The sequence below is a fragment of the Prionailurus viverrinus genome, chromosome X, assembly GCF_022837055.1.
Source record: "Prionailurus viverrinus isolate Anna chromosome X, UM_Priviv_1.0, whole genome shotgun sequence".
NCBI classification, from domain to species: Eukaryota; Metazoa; Chordata; class Mammalia; order Carnivora; family Felidae; genus Prionailurus; species Prionailurus viverrinus.
In genome coordinates this window covers 104,484,103-104,501,698 of record NC_062579.1, presented here as the reverse complement: position 1 = coordinate 104,501,698, position 17,596 = coordinate 104,484,103, and the positions used below count along the sequence as shown (strand labels likewise).

At 41.9% G+C, this 17,596-nt stretch overlaps 1 protein-coding gene across 1 annotated transcript in view; it reads left to right on the top strand.

Moving 5' to 3' along the window:
• PLAC1 (placenta enriched 1) overlaps positions 1 to 17,596 on the top strand; it is a 176,214-nt gene continuing 158,618 nt past the window's right edge. The window contains exon 1 of the mRNA XM_047844108.1: positions 1 to 156. The gene's annotated coding sequence lies outside the window, so the exon portion shown is untranslated. The remainder of the gene's footprint in view (positions 157 to 17,596) is intronic.

The following is a 17,596-nucleotide window of genomic DNA, read 5'->3' as shown; positions in this document are numbered from 1 at the left end:
GGGAGTGTTCCCCTACAGAAGTTGCTGGAAGAAAACCCCCAGGGAAGTGTTAGCCACACGCTCTGACCTCTAGGAGGAGCACCAAGCTTCTGGTCTTGCAGACATTCCCGAGGAAAACTTGCTTGAGGAGTCTGCGTCAGGGAGTCCAACGTTTAGGTAATACTTATTAATATATACCTAGTAAGTTCTGTTCGTTGCGTGTGGTGCTGATTTTCCATTTATGATAGTGATGTGAAGTTTTCTGTTAGAGTTAGCACATGATATTTTAAAACGTATATTTAAAAAATGAATATAGGGGCGCCTGGGTGGCGCAGTCGGTTAAGCGTCCGACTTCAGCTCGGGTCACGATCTCGCGGTCCGGGAGTTCGAGCCCCCGTGTCGGGCTCTGGGCTGACGGCTCAGAGCCTGGAGCCTGCTTCCGATTCTGTGTCTCCCTCTCTCTCTGCCCCTCCCCCGTTCATGCTCTGTCTCTCTCTGTCTCAAAAATAAATAAACGTTTAAAAAAAAATTTAAAAAAAAATGAATATAACAAAAAGTGAGCTCATTTAAAGAAACATCTTAAATAAACAATAGTATGAGTGATAGATATCCAAGTTACTGCCCAAATCTTCAAAGTAAAGTTGAAATCAGAACTTAGATCCAGGAAAGCACTGGGTCACCGTGGTGTGTGGAACTGATGGTATGAAGAAGTTAAAGGCTGTTGAATCTGTGTGGAATGCTCTTTTTGGGTGCCCCCTGGATCCTCTCTTTCTGAGACTCTGATTCTGATTTTCCGTGAAGTGTGGTAAGAGAAGTCTGGTGCCTTCTGAGGAGAAGACATTCCTCTCAGCTTGAAAGTCAAGGGGGAACTTGGTTGGGGCTCAGGAAAAAGGAGCCTAAGGAGCACTTGACGCCTGGTTTGTTAGGTTCTGGTTTGTTTGGAATTGAGGGGTTCGTTCTATTTGTGATAATTGATAGAGTGTTAAATGGCTGGAATTGGCATGGGGAGGGGTTCTTCAAGAGTTCTGGAATGTTCTATGTTGACCTTGGTGATGCTTACATGGGTTTATTCAGTTTGCAATAATTCATTGGGCATTGGGGAGTACGGAAGTGCTTCAGGAGTTCTGGAATGTGCTATGTTGACCTGGGTGATGGTTTATGGGTTCATTTTTAGCAACTGTATATTATTCCCTTGTACAAACATTCCATAATTTATTTAACTAATCCTTAATTGATGGTCATTTAGGCTGTTTATAATTTATTAGTATACACAAGTAATAACATACATTTATTTTTGCTTCTGTAAGTATTTCTGCAGGAGAGATTTTTAGAAATGATAAATTGTTGGGTCAAAGGCTGTGTGTATTTTAGTCATTATTTTCCTTTTGAAAAGGTAATATAAGTTCAGGGTAAAAAATTCAAATAGTGACATGGGCATATAGGGAAAAGTCAGTCTTCCTTCTGCCCTTAACCCCCCCCCCCCCCCCATTCCATAAGGTCCTTCCTCAGAAGCAACTGGTGTTACCAGCTCTTGGTGGCTTTTTTCCAGAGACAGTCTGCATTGCATACGTATTTGCATATTTTATAGGCACTGCTTAAAACCACACATCCACCCCGCCAAGATTTTCCCAATTTATAATCTCTCCTATAGGGTATGAGAGTTCCCATTACCCACCAGAGATGATTCAAGGGTTCTAGAAAGATTTGAGTGAAAGAAACAGATTTTATTGATTCATTGGAAATACAGGTTTCAAAATTCTACAGGTACAAAAGAGCAGTGAAATGTCCCCCTCCCATCTTCATCCCCTAGCCACCCTAGCTTTTCTTCCCCCAAACAGTTGTGTTTCCAGTTTCTTGTGTGTACTTACAGAGAGTTTGCATATGCAAACAAATGCATCAGTATTTTTTCCCAAAATTTCACACAGGCGATAGCATTATTTTTATGAACTGTTACTATGTATTCCGCCCCCCCCCCCCCGCCGCCTTCTCCGCCCACCCAAAGTAAAACCTTTGTGACTTATAATAATAATTGTTCGTTTTTTCTCATGAGTCTAGGGGCAAGCTAGAAGGTTCCACTGATCTCAGTCGATCAGTTGAAGAGTCATCTGGGGATCAGTTTGTCTAGTATGGCCTCAGCCGGGATTATTCAGCTCTATTCCACAGGGTCTTTCACCTTCCAGCTTGTTCTTATTGTGGGGTTAGGGCTTCATAAGAACAGAAACCACAGGCCTCTGGAAGCCTAGGCTTGGATCTGGCGCACTGTAACTTCTGTTATATTTTATTGATCAAAGCAAGTCACAGGCTAGCCCAGATTCAAGGCCTGTAAGGAGCTGTAAAGTCACCTTGCAAGGGATGTGGGTTTAGGGAAGGGAAGAAGTAAGTGATTTATTCCATCAAACACAATGCTATAGGTAGGCATTGTTCTGTACCTTACCCTTTTTTCCTAACAATGTATCCTATATTTTGAAGATGACTTCGTATTTTATTTAAATTCAAGTTAGTTAACATATAGTGTAGAATTGGTACCAGGAGCAGGATTTAGTGGTTCATTGCTTATGTATAACACCCAGTGCTCATCCCAACAAGCGCCCTCCTTAATGCCTGGCATCTATTTAGCCCATCCCCTCACCCACCTCCCCTCCAGCAACCCTCAGTTTGTTCTCTACAGTTAAGAGTCTCTTATGGTTTGCTTCCCTCTCTGTTTTTATCTTATTTTATTTTTCCTTCCCTTCCCCTATGGTCATCTGTTTTGTTTCTCAAATTCCACATACGAGTGAAATCACATGGTATTTGTCTTTCTCTGACTGACTTATTTTGCTTAGCATAATACACTCTAGTTCCATCCAAGTTGTTTCAAATGGCAAGATTTCATTCTTTTTGATGACCGAGTAGTATTCCATTGTGTATGTATATATACCACATCTTTATCCATTCATCAGTCGATGTCATTTTTTTATTCCATTTTATTTTGCTAGTTCCCTGTTGGAGGAAATTTTGACTGCTCCCAATCTTGTTATTACCTAACATTGCTGCAATGAATAACATTGATCATATGTCAGGTGAATTTCTAGAAAGGGAACCACTGAGACAAAGGGTATGTGTATTTGTAATTTTGACAGGTATGGCCAAATTCAATTAAATATTTTTTCAACTTTTTACTTGGAAAAATGTCAAACCTATAGAAAAGTTGAAAGAATAGTTCAACGAACACCTATATACCCTTCACCAAGATGAAACATTTTGTTCAGATTTGTTAAGATTGAACATTTGTTAGCGTTTTGCCACCTTTGTTCTCTCTCATGCCCGCTGTCTCTTCCTCCCCACTTTCTCCTCCTCTCCCTCCTCATATATACACACATATTGCTCTGAACCATTTGAAATTAAGTTACAGCCATCAAGACACTTTTTCAAACACTTTTTCATCCTACATTGCCTAAAAACAGAGAGGTTTGGGGGTGCCTGGGTGGCTCAGTCGGTTAAGCGTCTGACTTCAGCTCGGGTCACGATCTCACGGTCCGTTAGTTCGAGCCCCGCGTCGGGCTCTGGGCTGATGGCTCAGAGCCTGGAGCCTGCTTCCGATTCTGTGTCTCCCTCTCTCTCTGCCCCTCCCCCGTTCATGCTCTGTCTCTCTCTGTCTCAAAAATAAATAAACGTTAAAAAAAAATTAAAAAGAAAAAACAACAGAGAGGTTTGCTTACATAATCACAATTTTGTCAGCATACCCAAGAAATGGAACATTGATAAACATAACTTTATTTAATTCACGGTCCATATTCAAATTTCCCAAATTGTCCCAAAAATCTCCTTTAGAGCTTTTCTTTTTTTAATTGAGGATCCCAAATTCAGGATCAAAGGTCACGCAAATTTACCTAGGTGTCCTGTCTCTTTAGTTTTCTTTAATACAGGACAGCCCCCCACTTTTTTTCATCTTCCATAAAACATTTATTTTGAAGATCCTGAGCCAGTTATTTTGCATAATGCCTTGTAATTTGGATTTTTTAGACTGTTTCCTCAGGATTAGGTTCAGTGAAACATTAGATTGAACAATTTGGCAAAAATGCCACCACATAGGTGATTCCTATTGCACCACATCAGGCAGTACATGATGTTGGGGTCCCGTTGGTGATGCCAAGCTGGTCACTTAGTCAAAGTAGTATTCTCCAGATTCTTCCACCACCAAGGTCCTCTTTCCCCTTTGTAATTAACGGATTAGCATTTAAACAGTATGTGTGACCGTGGACATGTCCTGTTCCCTCAAAACTTGAACCAAATAGTTTTCATATTCATTGGTGATACCTATCTGAGTCAGTTTTTTTTTAAAGTTTATTTATGTGAGTAATCTCTACACCCAACATGGGGCTCAAACTCGTGACCCTAAGATCAAGAGTCTCATGCTCTTCCAGTGCCAGCCAGGTGGCCATGAAGCAGTTATTTTATTTTATTTTATTTTATTTTTATTTTATTTTATTTTAAAGATTTTATTTATTAAAAAATTTTTTTTAATGTTTATTTATTTTTGAGACAGAGACAGAGCATGAATGGGGGAGGGTCAGACAGAGAGGGAGACACAGAATCTGAAGCAGGCTCCAGGCTCTGAGCTGTCAGCACAGAGCCCGACGTGGGGCTCGAACTCAGGGACCGTGAGATCATGACCTGAGCCGAAGTTGGACACTTAACTGACTGAGCCACCCAGGCACCCCTAAAGATTTTATTTTTAAGTAATCTCTACACTCAATGTAGGGCTTGAATTTACAACCCTGAGATCAAGGGTCACATGCTCTACCGACTGAGCCAGCCAGGTGCCCCCCGAATCAGTTTTTAAATGGTAGCTGCAAAATGATGTTCTCCTAATTCTCTCATTCCTTCCACATTTGCTAGCGACCATTCTGTTAAAGAAAGCTGCACCGGGGCGCCTGGGTGGCGCAGTCGGTTAAGCGTCCGACTTCAGCCAGGTCATGATCTCGCGGTCCGTGAGTTCGAGCCCCGCGTCAGGCTCTGGGCTGATGGCTCGGAGCCTGGAGCCTGTTTCCGACTCTGTGCCTCCCTCTCTCTCTGCCCCTCCCCCGTTCATGCTCTGTCTCTCTCTGTCCCAAAAATAAATAAAAAACGTTGAAAAAAAAAATTAAAAAAAAAGAAAGCTGCACCCTTTCTTTTTGCATATCACTTCAAATTCTTTTGTTAAATTATTATTCAATGTTTATAACCTGTTGCTATTATTGTACTGGTGCATGAACAGACAGATCAATGGAATAAAGCAGAAGGTCTGGAAGTAGACCCAGGTATATATAAAAATTAAAAAAAGAATAATGTTTATTATTTTTGAGAGAGAGAGAGAGAGAGAGAGAGAGAGAGAGAGGGAGAGAGACAGAGAGACAGACAGACAGACAGAGCATAAGTGGGGAAGGGGCAGAGAGAGGGAGACACAGAATCCGAAGTAGGCTCCAGGCTCTGAGCTGTCAGCACAGAGCCCGATGCGGGGCTTGAACCCACGGTCGGACTATCGACGGGGAGATCATGACCTGAGCTGTAGTTGGACACTCAACCAACTGAGCCACCCAGGCGCCGCTGAAAACTTAATATATAATAAAGGTGGTACACCCAAATCATTGGGGGCAAAGATGACCTTTTTAATAAATACTACGGGATAACTGGATAGATGTAAAAAATAGATAATTTGGCTCCACACCTCACACTGTATACTGGAATAAGCTCCCACCTGAATCTAAATGTAAAAAATAAAGCCATACAAGTACTGAAGGAAAACCTGGGTATGGGGAAAGCCTTTCTACGTATGACTCCAAATCCAGATGGAATGAAAACGATGGATAAATTTCAGCCACATAAAAATGAAAGTAAAAACCTTTTGCATGGGAAAAAAAAAAACACATAAGCAACGTCAAAAGCAAGAGAGATGCAAGTTATGATTTTGAAAATACGCAGTCACCTTGACCATGTGGCTCACTTGGGGAGAGGGGTGAATAACCGAATGAAGAAATTACTGGTTCCTGTCACTTAATACTTGAATGAATGACTGGGTGAATAAAGTGGAGGCAATATCCATATTTTCATTAGTTCCCTCTCTCCATTCTGTTTCGATTCCTACCCAGTTTTTAGAGCAAAATCTCTCTTAATTTTTCTCTCGAATTTCCCATCTCTTGTCCTTTTGTTAACTAAACTAAAACTTTAAGCAAGGCCCATAAGCATAAAATCAAAAAGTAAGAGAAGTTGCAAGTTTTAAAGGGAATTTTAGATGCTAACAATGAACAGTACTGGAAAATGTCCTCTTTCCTATCTTCCTAGAATTGTTTTCTCAGGCACCAAAACAAGAAAACTAAAAAGTAGTCTCTTGCTAAGATCCTGCCTACATTTGTTTGATCTTATTGCTAAAATTGCTTCCCAGAATTTTGCTGTAAACCTACAACATTTTAGCTTTCCTTTTGTGAGTTAACTTGTTACTCTAACAACCATAACTTCGGTTCTTCCAGAAAATGCATTCCAGGCACCAAAAAATAAACACATCGATAAACATTTGCTATGTAACCCAACTGTAAGTTGGGGGGGGGGGGCTCGGGGGAGGGGGAAATGCATGTTTCTGAGTGCCTGTGGATGAAGTTTGCTAATGAGCCCTTCAGCAGTTGCACTTTCTTTGCTATGACTCGAAATCCTCCATGTGTTTTTCTATTACACTTAATTTTTTAACATGTAGGATAAGGCTTTCTTCAAATGCTGATTTTTACCTCAGACCTTGAATGAGTCACTTGATTTTTCAAGCCCAGGAAAACAGGCTTTCCTCCAGATACTCATTGTAAAAGGAACCTCTTGGTAGTAGATCCTATTTTCTCTAATATTGCAATGATAGATTGATCCAATAAATGTTACTTGGAAATTTTGCTCAGTTGAAAGGTACTGCAGAAAAATCACATGGATTAGACTATGGCAGTCTGAGTCTGCTACGAATCTGTTTGTGCGTATTTAGTTTTGATAGCCGTATATAAATAAGCACACTGCCTGGCGGCAGTTGAATACAGTAAAACAACACTCTGCAGGGTTTTATCTTCAAGGCTCTGATGAATGTGAATACAAATTAAATTGGGACAACAAAGGGTTTGAGGGTAAAGTGAGGTAGCCAGAACGTAGTGTTAAAGTGCTGTATGATCGTTGGAGAATAAATGAAAAGCAATGGAAAATAGAAGAACATTTTAAAGTGAAAATAAAAATCACCATAAATACACCAGGTAGAAATAGCTATATGTTTGTGGGTTTTGTCTCCATAATTGAGTTCATACTTTATCTAGACAGTATTTTAACCTATGAAAAGGCTTAAACAGTGAGAGCATTTTTTAAAGAAACGGCCATCCAGGGTATTTCAGTTTTATGGGTTCACACACTACTGTGATGAATGGTTTGAGAATCTGTGTCCAGAAATTAATTCACAGAAGTCCTGTTTCAATTACCTGCAGATGTCAGTGTGGATCTGAGTGTGGTTCAACAGTTTGTTCCAGGATTGGGGGGTAGTTGAAGTCCAGTTGCGAACCAGTTGCTTGTTATACAAACACCAGTGTAGTTTGTATGGGAAATATGAACCGCGGGGGCCTTAAGTTGCCGAAATTTCTTTTTACAAAATGTTCATAAGCACAGATGTATTCTCTGGTTACAGACTTCACACAAGATTATACCCTCCTTTTTTCCCGCCCCTGATTATTTGACGAGGCTTTCTTAAATTTGTTATAGTGCGAGAGAAGTGGAGTTGATGTATTTGGACTTATTAAATTTGACTTCAACCCACATGGCAAGTCTCAGGGATATATTATGAGCTGAGTTGGTTTACTTTCTGCTGTTATCATATATTTAAACACAAAGTTTAAAGCCAATAATTTCAAGTCTCAGAGAGCATCCTCTTTGCCATTCCTTCCTGTTTCCTTCTTTTCTACATGATTCTCCTCTCCTCCAACTTCACAACATAAAAAGTCAGGGTGTTTATTAGGCCAGGAAATTGTCAGAGAGACTTGGGGTGGCTCATCGTGGCAAAACCCTGTTCTTTCTTGGGCCATGACACAAATCTAACATCTGTTCATAAGCTAGCAAGCTTCCTCTCAGCTATAATTTGCTATATATATTGGTACATAAATTGTTGGTAGCTTATGTTTACCTAGCAACAGAATCTGTTTAGCAGAAGGCTGTGGGAAAGGAGACTTTCCTTTTTTTTTCTTTTTATTTTTTTTAAAAGCAGTTTCTTCATCTATAAATTTTCTTCAAGTGCAAGAAAGGCAGATATAGTGGCCCAAACAATCTGCCTTTTATATCATTTTAACCCAAATTGCTTAGTAAATGCTTACTTTGGAGATTCTTGTTGCCACTTTGATTACCTTATATATAACTAAATGGCCTCTTTTAAATTTGTTTTTCTTTTATAAGCAAACTTCATACAAATCACTGTGAAAAACTGTCTTTGACCTTGTAGCTGTCAAAGATCCCTGAGATTTGGGACTACTCACCTCTGTCCAGTGTAAATTTCTCCTGTTTCCCAGTGTTCTTAGCATCACTTATGCATTTTAGATGTTGAATATACATTTCAGGAACATTGATCAGGAGACAGAGCAAGACAAATACTGTATGGTATCACGTATGTGTGGAATCTAAAAAAAAAAAATGCTGCACTCATAGGAAGAGTAGAATGGAGGGTAGCAGAAATGGGAAGATGTTGGTCAAAGGGTACAAACTTCCAGTTATTGGATGAATAAGTTCTAGATACCTAACGGACAGCATGGTGACTGTAGTTAATAGTAGTGTGTTGTGTACTTGAAACGTGCCAAGAGAGGAGATCTTAAGCATTTTCACCAGAAGAAGTAACTGACCCCCGCTCCTGCACAAAAATCCATGGATAACTTTTGATTCCCCCCAAATTTAACTACCAATAGCCTACTGTTGACCAGAATCCTTACTGGTAACATAAAGTTGATTAACACATATTTTGGATGTTTTATGTATTATACGCTGTGTTCTTAAAATGAAGTAAGCTAGAGGAAAGAAAATGTTATTAGGAAAGTCACAAGGAAGAGAAAATGCATTTACAGTACCGTCCTGTAAAAAAGTCTGCATATAAGTAGAGCCCCACACAGTCCAAACCTGTGTAGTTCAAGGGCCAAATGAATACACCTCAGTAAGGCTAGGGTGGAGGCAGGGGAAGAATGTTGGTCAGGAACTAGTTGTCTTTAAGTTAAGTGTGACCAACTCAAGCACCATGCACTGTGTTGTCTGCATTACTTTAATTTTCCTTTAGTTGACTGAGCTGTATATTTCTACCTGATCACTTTCTTAGCTTTCTCATTAGCAGAGCAATGTGTCTGCTGAAGAAAAAAAAAAAGGCCAAAGGGAGAAAACAAGTTCTGACTTCCCTTCACATTAGTTATAGACGTCATCTGCTGTTAAAGGTTAGAGTGTACTTTATGCGTTCATTTTGAGAAGGGAAGGAGGTGTTGTCCTGTCAGCTTCCTTCACACAACACCAGGGTGTAATTCGCTGCAGGCTTATGACATGCTATTGCCTTTGTGCAAGTGACTGCTTTCCCATTTTGGTCTACAACTATAGTGTGCTACGAAGTGGCAATGTGGAGGTTACCGACTCACCCCTCCCTCCATAAAAAGGAAGAAGAAATCAAAAGGCGAAAGAACTTCTATCCCATCTTGAGACTTTGGAATTAGCCATAAGAAAGACTATGGCAGAATTGTTATATAGACAAAGTTCCTTGGGCCAGAGCCTTCCCATATCTTTCATTTTGTAGTCTTGGTTTCTGCCTCCTTCAGTCCCTGACTCTTCACGTGCCCAGTGTTGCGAGGGACATGGGAATGAACTAGGATGGGGAGGTAGATTTCTCTGCACTCATTGGTTAAGTGGGGGCATTCACTGATATTATAAACATGCATGCTGGGTGCTGTCCCAGTAATGCCAGGCATATAGGTGAGAAATTAGCATCTTGAGCCATGAGATTGAATCCATTTTCGTGGGGCCGATAGTTAACGGTGAACAAGGGAAGATGAGCTCATCAGAGGAGGGCTGGCAGAAAGAAGAAAAGAGGACAGGGCTTTGGGGACAGGAGGGATACATAACAAGGATCCTGGATGAATGAATGATCAAGGAGGGAAACTCATTGTCTCATCTTACCAACACTTCAGCAGTGATGCTGTGCCAGGGACCGGAGGTTAGAGGAAGAGGTTAGAGAGAAGAAATTTTAAGAAGGTGATGACTGAAAAAAAAATGGTGGCAGATACCCCAAAAGTCTTTGGTGGCGTCATTTCTTAAAGAAGGTATAGAAGTCATATTGCAGAGGATCAGGAAAGGAATGCAGTCCTGAAGGCAAATTTCCATTGTAAAAGTATGACAGAGGGGCTCGTGGCTAGCTCAGTCAGTAGAGCTTGCGACTGTTGATCTCAACGTTGTGAGTTTGAGCCCCACATTGGATGGAGAGATTACTTAAAAATAAAAAAAAAGTTTGGTTACACTTAGAGACTGGTAGCTACAAGGGTAGGTGGACCAGTGTAGGTAGTTGGTACTGTTGTTGTGATGAGATTGAAGAACCATGGGGTAGGTAAGGAATCAGAGGATCCTACTGATCATCACTATCCACTAGAACATTCTGCAGTTATGGAAACATTCTGCCTCTTTGCTGTGCCATACAGTAGCCACTGGCCACACGTGGCTACTGAGCACTTGAAATGTGGCTAAGGCAATAAGCTAAACTGAATTTTCAATTTGATTTCATTTTAATTTATTTACATTTACATTTTTTTAAGTTTATTTATTTTTGAGAGAGAAAGAGACAGCGTGAGCAGGGGAAGGGCAGAGAGAGTGAGAGACAGAGAGAGAGAGAGAGAGAGAGAGAGAGAGAGAGAGAATCCCAAGTAGGCTTCACACTGTTAGCACAGAACCCTACATGGGGCTCAAACCCACGAAACCATGAGATCATGACCCAGGCAGAAACCCAGAGTCCTACCCTTAATCAACTGAGCCGCCCAGGCGCCCCATTAATTCATTTACGTGTAAATAGCCACTTGTGGCTGGGAGCTACCAATAGGACAGTGCAAGTCTCGAGGGAGAGGATAAATGTGGAAGGAGAAAGGTGGAACGGGATGAACTTTAAAGCAGAGAGGGAGGGATAACTTTGAGAATCTTGAGAGAAAAGTCTTCATGCAGTGTGGGAGATACCTCACATGTCCAATTGCTTTAAAAGAGTTCTGGCCCATAGCTTCAGTTTTTTTCAGCAACCTTTGTCAAGTTCATCTACTAAGCATGGGGAGTTGGGAGATAGAGGCCTGGGGGTGGGGGCTGAGGAGAAAGAGTAGAATATTCACAGCATAAGGTGTGTAAGCCGCAACCAGCCGTGGTGGGAGCCAAGCTGCAGTTGACGGAATGAATTTGTGGTGGGACATGTCTAAGGGGCTTGGTCTGGGCCAAATTTGTACCGGGCCAAATGTGTGCAGTTCCATATAAGGTTCTTTTTGGACTAAGATGTGAACTAAAAGGATCTGGAAAAGATTATTATGCAGTTTAGGCTTAGAAAGTTACGTTCAAGTGTATCTTACTTATATTACTCCACCTTACATGTTTCCTGACACATTTCATTGTTGTCGTTGTTGTTGTTGTTGATTTCTGGTGAATTCAAGCCTTGATAGTATAAAATGTGTTTGAAAGAATCTCACCAGACAGGTTGGGCCCCTTCTGCCTGGGTCGGGTTTGGTGAGGGTAATCTGCCAGATTGTTCTCCTCTTGGAAGGCTTTTGGGGCAGCTAACTCCTCTCTGGTATAGGAGTGGCAGTGGCGGCTCCTGATAGCTATAAAAATTACAGCACTGTGCAAACTCATTGCTATTTAACACCATTTCCAGATTCCTTGGGGGGTGGGAACAAGAGATGCTTATGGCAATACAGACTCTGTTGGTGGGAGAGGAGAATTAAAGCAATGGGCAGATAGGAATGGAAACTGATGAGTGAAGGCTTTTGTGTGTGTCAACAACATCAAAAGAATTATGAACTAGAGAGTTAAAAAAATGTTTTTTAATGTTTATTTTTGAGAGAGAGAGAGGAGCGGGGAGGGGCAGAGAGAGAAAAGACACAGAATCTGAAGCAGGCTCAAGGCTCCGAGCTGTCAGCACAGAGCCCGACGTGAGGCCTGAACTCACGAACTGTGAGATCATGACTTGAGCTGAAATCGGACGCTTAACCGACTGAGCCACCCGGGTGCCCTAAGAGAGTTTGTTTGTTTTTTTTAAGTTTAGGCACAGACAGGTATAGACAGCAGTTTAAAATCTATTTTTGTAATAGAAGTATCTCACCAAGTCCAGAATTTTAACTTCAGAAAAAAAGCACATATTCTGGCTAACTAGTCTATCCTGTGGATATTTCTTCATAATTGATTCTTGTCTTTATTGTGGCCTAACATTCTTGGAGGACACTAGTTTATGTCAAAAACCCATGACAAATAACCCTGATTAGAACTTCCTCTCACATTAAGATTTAATATGAGCAGGAGCACCTGAGTATTTCGGTCAGCTAAGCGTCCAACTCTTGATTTCGGCTCAGGTCATCACAGTTTGTGAGTTCGAACCCTGTGTAGGGAGGGCTCTGTGCTGACAGCGTGGACCCTGCTTGGGATTCTTACTCTCCCTCTATGTCTGCCCCTCCTCTGCTTGTTCTCTCTCTCTCTCTCTCTCTCTCTCTCTCTCTCTCTCTCTTTCTCTCTCTCTCAATAAATAAATAAATAAATAAACATTTAAAAAATAATTCTTAAAAAAAGATTTAATGTGAACACAGCGTGTTTCATTTAATATATTCCAGTGGCCATAAAGGGGCAACTTGACTAACCTATTCTCTAGAATTCCAGCCAGGGCTTTCAGGGGAAATAAAGATGTTGGATCCTCACCTTGCCAATATCAGGTCTAGGTAATTGTCAGTTGTTTCATCCATCGAGAAAGATGATCTGCTATAAGATATCAAGACATCCCCCCAATTTAAGTCCTCATATCAGAGTATTTCAACCTGCCTAAGTAATCCCAATAGCTACAACCAAACGAAATTTCCAAATATGGGGATACACTCGTGGAAAGTAGACTCTGGCATACCGCTAAGGTATACGCAGTAGCTCAGAAATTTTAGAATTTCAATCCATTCATTCTGGGCATTTGTTAAATACCTTCCCGGAACTCCTAACATTGGTGGTGAGGTGGGGAGAGGATGGAGATTCAAAGGTGGTATGGGATGTGAATCTAGTCCCCAAGGACCTTGTACTCTAGTTGATTTGAAGCTTCTAAAGCAACTTGAGAACAGTTAGTTGCTAAGTTACATAGTAAGGACCAGGAGATTGACTAGAATATATCCCCTTAAAGATAAAAGATGTGTGATAGCTTGGAAAGAGCTGGGGACTAGCATGTCAAAGGCCAGTTTTATCATCAATTGACTGTATCATCTTGGCCCAACACTCTCTAGTTCCTCAGTTGGTTTTTCTATAAGATAGAGATGTTACAACCTACTAAGCTGGCTTCCACAGAGGGCTGCTTTGACAGTTCAATGAGTGGAATTTTGTAGGTGCCCGTCTTGCCTGGGGTGGGAGGCCGTACTGGAGAATTCCTAAAGTCCGGGATAAGTCTTCAAGTCCTCCTCATAAGATTCTATGATTTTGTGGTAGCAAATGTGAAGTACTTTGAAGAGTGTAACGAGGTATAAAAGGTAGCATCTGTGTCATCATCATTATAAATACTCCTTGTGGGTTCCCAGAGGCTGATGTTCTCCCTACCTCTGCTAAATGGCCTACCCCACAGCACATTTCCTGACTTTTGGCCAGGGTTCTCTTCCTGACCTTGGAATGTCTCTTAAAAATTAATAAGCTGAGTGAACAGCAGAGAATTTCCCAAGGAGGTCCCCACTATTTCCCCACTCCCACAGACATTTATTTTCTCTTCCTTGGCAGAGTATAAACTTCACTACAGGCCACTGAACAAAATAATGTCTTCTTTTAAGATGGTTAAGCTGAGTGACCAGGCAACTCAAAATACAGCGGGGTGTTTCCCAGGGAGGTCAGGTCACCACCATTCCAACCTTCTTCCACATTTATCTTCCCTTCCCCATCTGAATGCAAGCTGCCACGTAAACCCCTGGGCAGACCCTCTTTTGGCCTCCTGGAGAGTCCAATATTAGCCCCCGGAAGCAAGCACCTGAACAGGGCACTCTTGGTGCCTATTGGCAACGGGTTGATGAGAGGTTTCCTTTAACTCTAGATGGTTGCTGTTCCACCCCACCTCTCCCAGTGCATGTCATTGTCCTGATTGAAAAGGCCTAAGGGCAAGGCTTAGAAATGAGTTTAAGCCGTTAGTTATACATCAACTAAGGATAAAGTCCTCTGTGCTGCTGTTACACGTACTGCCTGCTCTGTACCATTCTTTACCATTCCTTTTGACTTAGCATATACTACCTTGGATCGCTTATAATTTTTCCAAAGCATATGGCATGTATCCCTTACTAAAACCCACATAGCCCCTTGAACATTGAGCACAATGTTCTGTATACAATATTCACTTGATTTGAAAAACAAATTCCAAGTAATGTAGAAAATATGATCTTTCGAAGTATTTACAGTCCAAAAGAAATTATACTGCTACTAATCCAAGAAACTTGGAAGTCTGTTCACTTCCACCTTTTCACCTCAAATAATGCAGATGGGTTTAACAGTCCACCACGTCTCACTAATGTTAATGTATGGTTACCTCTGGCAGTCAGCACCAGGATCTAGGAGTGGGGTTTGGGCATTAGTTAGCTTTGCCAATGACTGTGATATATCATCTATTATATATATATATATATATATATATATATATATATATATACACATACACACACACACACACACACACACACACACACACACATACATATATAGGCTTTCTGGACAGAAAAGGTGTTGGGTCAAATCCAAAAACAGCACTGAATTTTCCTACTCTGCGCAGCAAGGAAAATGAAGGCCAAGGCGACCACAATCCTATCTACCCTCTATATCTGCATTTACCAAGATGTTTTTAAAGTCCTTGATGTTAAGTCCAGAGAGGCAGTGAAAATGGACCCAAACTGGACAGCTGTAAAGGGTGCCTTTCTGTCTCTTGGGACAGTTAGGCAGCCAGCCAGCCTGGCCAGCTGCAGGAGAAAAGACAACCTGCCCAGGGAGACCAGGCAGAGGTCAGGCAAGGAACCAAAACTGTTCTGCACGAAGGGTGGGAGTTTTGAAAAATTAAAAGCAGGTCAAAGAGGAAGCCAGCGATGGGAATGGAACCCTGTGGCACAGGCCTATGGCTATATACCTTCCAGAACAGGGCGTCACGCTGAACTCTGCAAGTAGGCCAGCCTCAGCTTTGTCAGTGTATGGAGTGTTCAACCTTGGCTTAGATGAATCTTAGTTTCTCAGGCTGCTTCATTTTAAATTCAACACAAACATTAGGGAGGTGAGGAGGGAAACCGATTTTCGGGTCTCCTTAGCTCCTTCTGAACCTGCAGTGAGTGTTTTTTCACCCAGCACCTTCAAACAAAGGGAGAGCCATGTTAGCTTCCTTCTGGGAAAGGAAGGAACTGGGCTCACTGTGGCTTGGGTCGTGCTTGCTACTGAGGCATTAATCAGGGTCCTGACAAACCTGGAAAGGGCTGGTTTCCTCTTCATGTATAGAATCATAAAGGGGGCACAACATTCAAACAAAAGGCCAAGGAAACCTCTCCCAAAGATCCTATCAACTGCCGTTATGGACCAAGAAGTCTGGCCAGAAGGGAAAGCCCATTTTAGAAAAGGACCCTGTTTTTCCAGGCAGTGACATTCCTGTTACTCCGGATATGACTATAGTTCCAAAGAGGTCACTGGGGTAGACCTTAACTTCAACTAGCTTTCGGGGAGTGGCCAATTATTTGTGGTAGGGTTATTTTTCATTATCTCTAGCATTAGGGAGCACGGATATCCTATGCTTAAAATGGTGGTCCATTGTGGGTTGATATCCTACATCGATTCTACCTCTCTCACGTTGTTCACCACAAGTGTAGTTTCGAGGATTGCTTCCAGTTTCACTGGGTGGAGCCTAAGTAATCTAAGCCAATCTTGGTAATGCTGTGCCCCTGGGTGTCTCAGATCTACCTGGCTATGACGATTCATTTGGGAATGGGCACATGACCCAGTTCGTATCAACGAGAGAGGAAAGAATGTTCTCTGTGGGCTTCTAGGAGAGTTTCCTCAGTGTTTAAGAGGTCAGTATCCTTCTAATCTGCTGTCCTGTGTGGAGGTGAGGTCGGAAAGTGCCACGTGGTCTCCCGTGAACTTGAGGACATAGTCAACTCGGGGAAGAGAGCAGAAAAAAGGAGCTATGGCCACAGTAATCCCAGTATTCACTCTGGACTTGCAGCCTTGTGGGCCCAAACCTTTCTCATTCAGCGGGGTAGATGGTGACAAAAGAGGCTGGCTGGTCGCTGAGACAGGAAATCCCAGATCATCCATGGGGACTCTGGAAGACTGATCTAACTGGACTCAGAGGAGACTGTAATTCAGAAGAGCAGTTTATTCATTGACAGTGGAAGGTTGGCCTTTCCAGTGCCTGGAATACTTGTGTCTTCTAACTTCCTTTCCCACTATTAGGGTACCTGGGAAACGAAGATGGTAGTAATAATAGCCACAATGGCAAATAATAATAATAATAATAATAATAATCAGCCTAATTTGCCCACAGTTACATAGTTAGTAAATAGCAGAGCACTGGATTTAGACTCTAATCTGAGTCCAAATCCCAGACTCTTAACTATGAATTTATCTAGCCCTTGGTGGCAATCAGGAGGTTATTATGATTAAGGAAAACAATAGCAAACTTTTACTGTGCTCCTGCCATATGGCAAGCCCTGTGCTAAGCACTCCACACATATAACCTAATTGACTCCTCATCAGAATCCAGTGGGGGTAGGTACTATTATGATTATTTCCGTTTGAGGAAACTGAGACTTGGAGAAGTGAGGTAAGTCCCCGAGGCCACGTGGGTAAAATACATGGTGGGGTCACTCGGTCTGACTCTAAAGGAACCACTACTTTTGGGGGAGTCATAACCAAGGGAGGAGAGAGAGAGTAGTATCTGGATTGTCTCCTCTGTTTTGACCTAAAACCTACCTTTGTGATGGCCCGAAGAACTTAGGTCTGCTTCTGTAAACAGTGCCACGCACTTACCAACAACTTCTTCTGATCCAGGTTTTCTTAGGTAGTATCCACACACAGTTACCAAAGACTTTTGTCACTACCACATCAAGATGACCGATTTTGCATCAGTTAGCCTTTTAAATTGACGCCTTATGGTAGAGAGTTTAGAAGCCGTTCTTAGTCTTTTGTCGATTTGGAGACAGTACCCTGGTCTCAACAGCACCAAACAGTTGAGAGTTTTCTCATTACTATCAGTTTCAGAGCCTGACATTGGCTGCCGCCGTTCCTACAGCCCAGGAGTCTCCCTTATTTGTAGCCGGTGGACCACTCCCTACGATCTTTGGCATTTTTGTGGTGTTGAATTGCCCGTTCTTGCCCGAACCATGCATCTTTGCCCTGAAGTATGTTTCTCTTGGTTCTT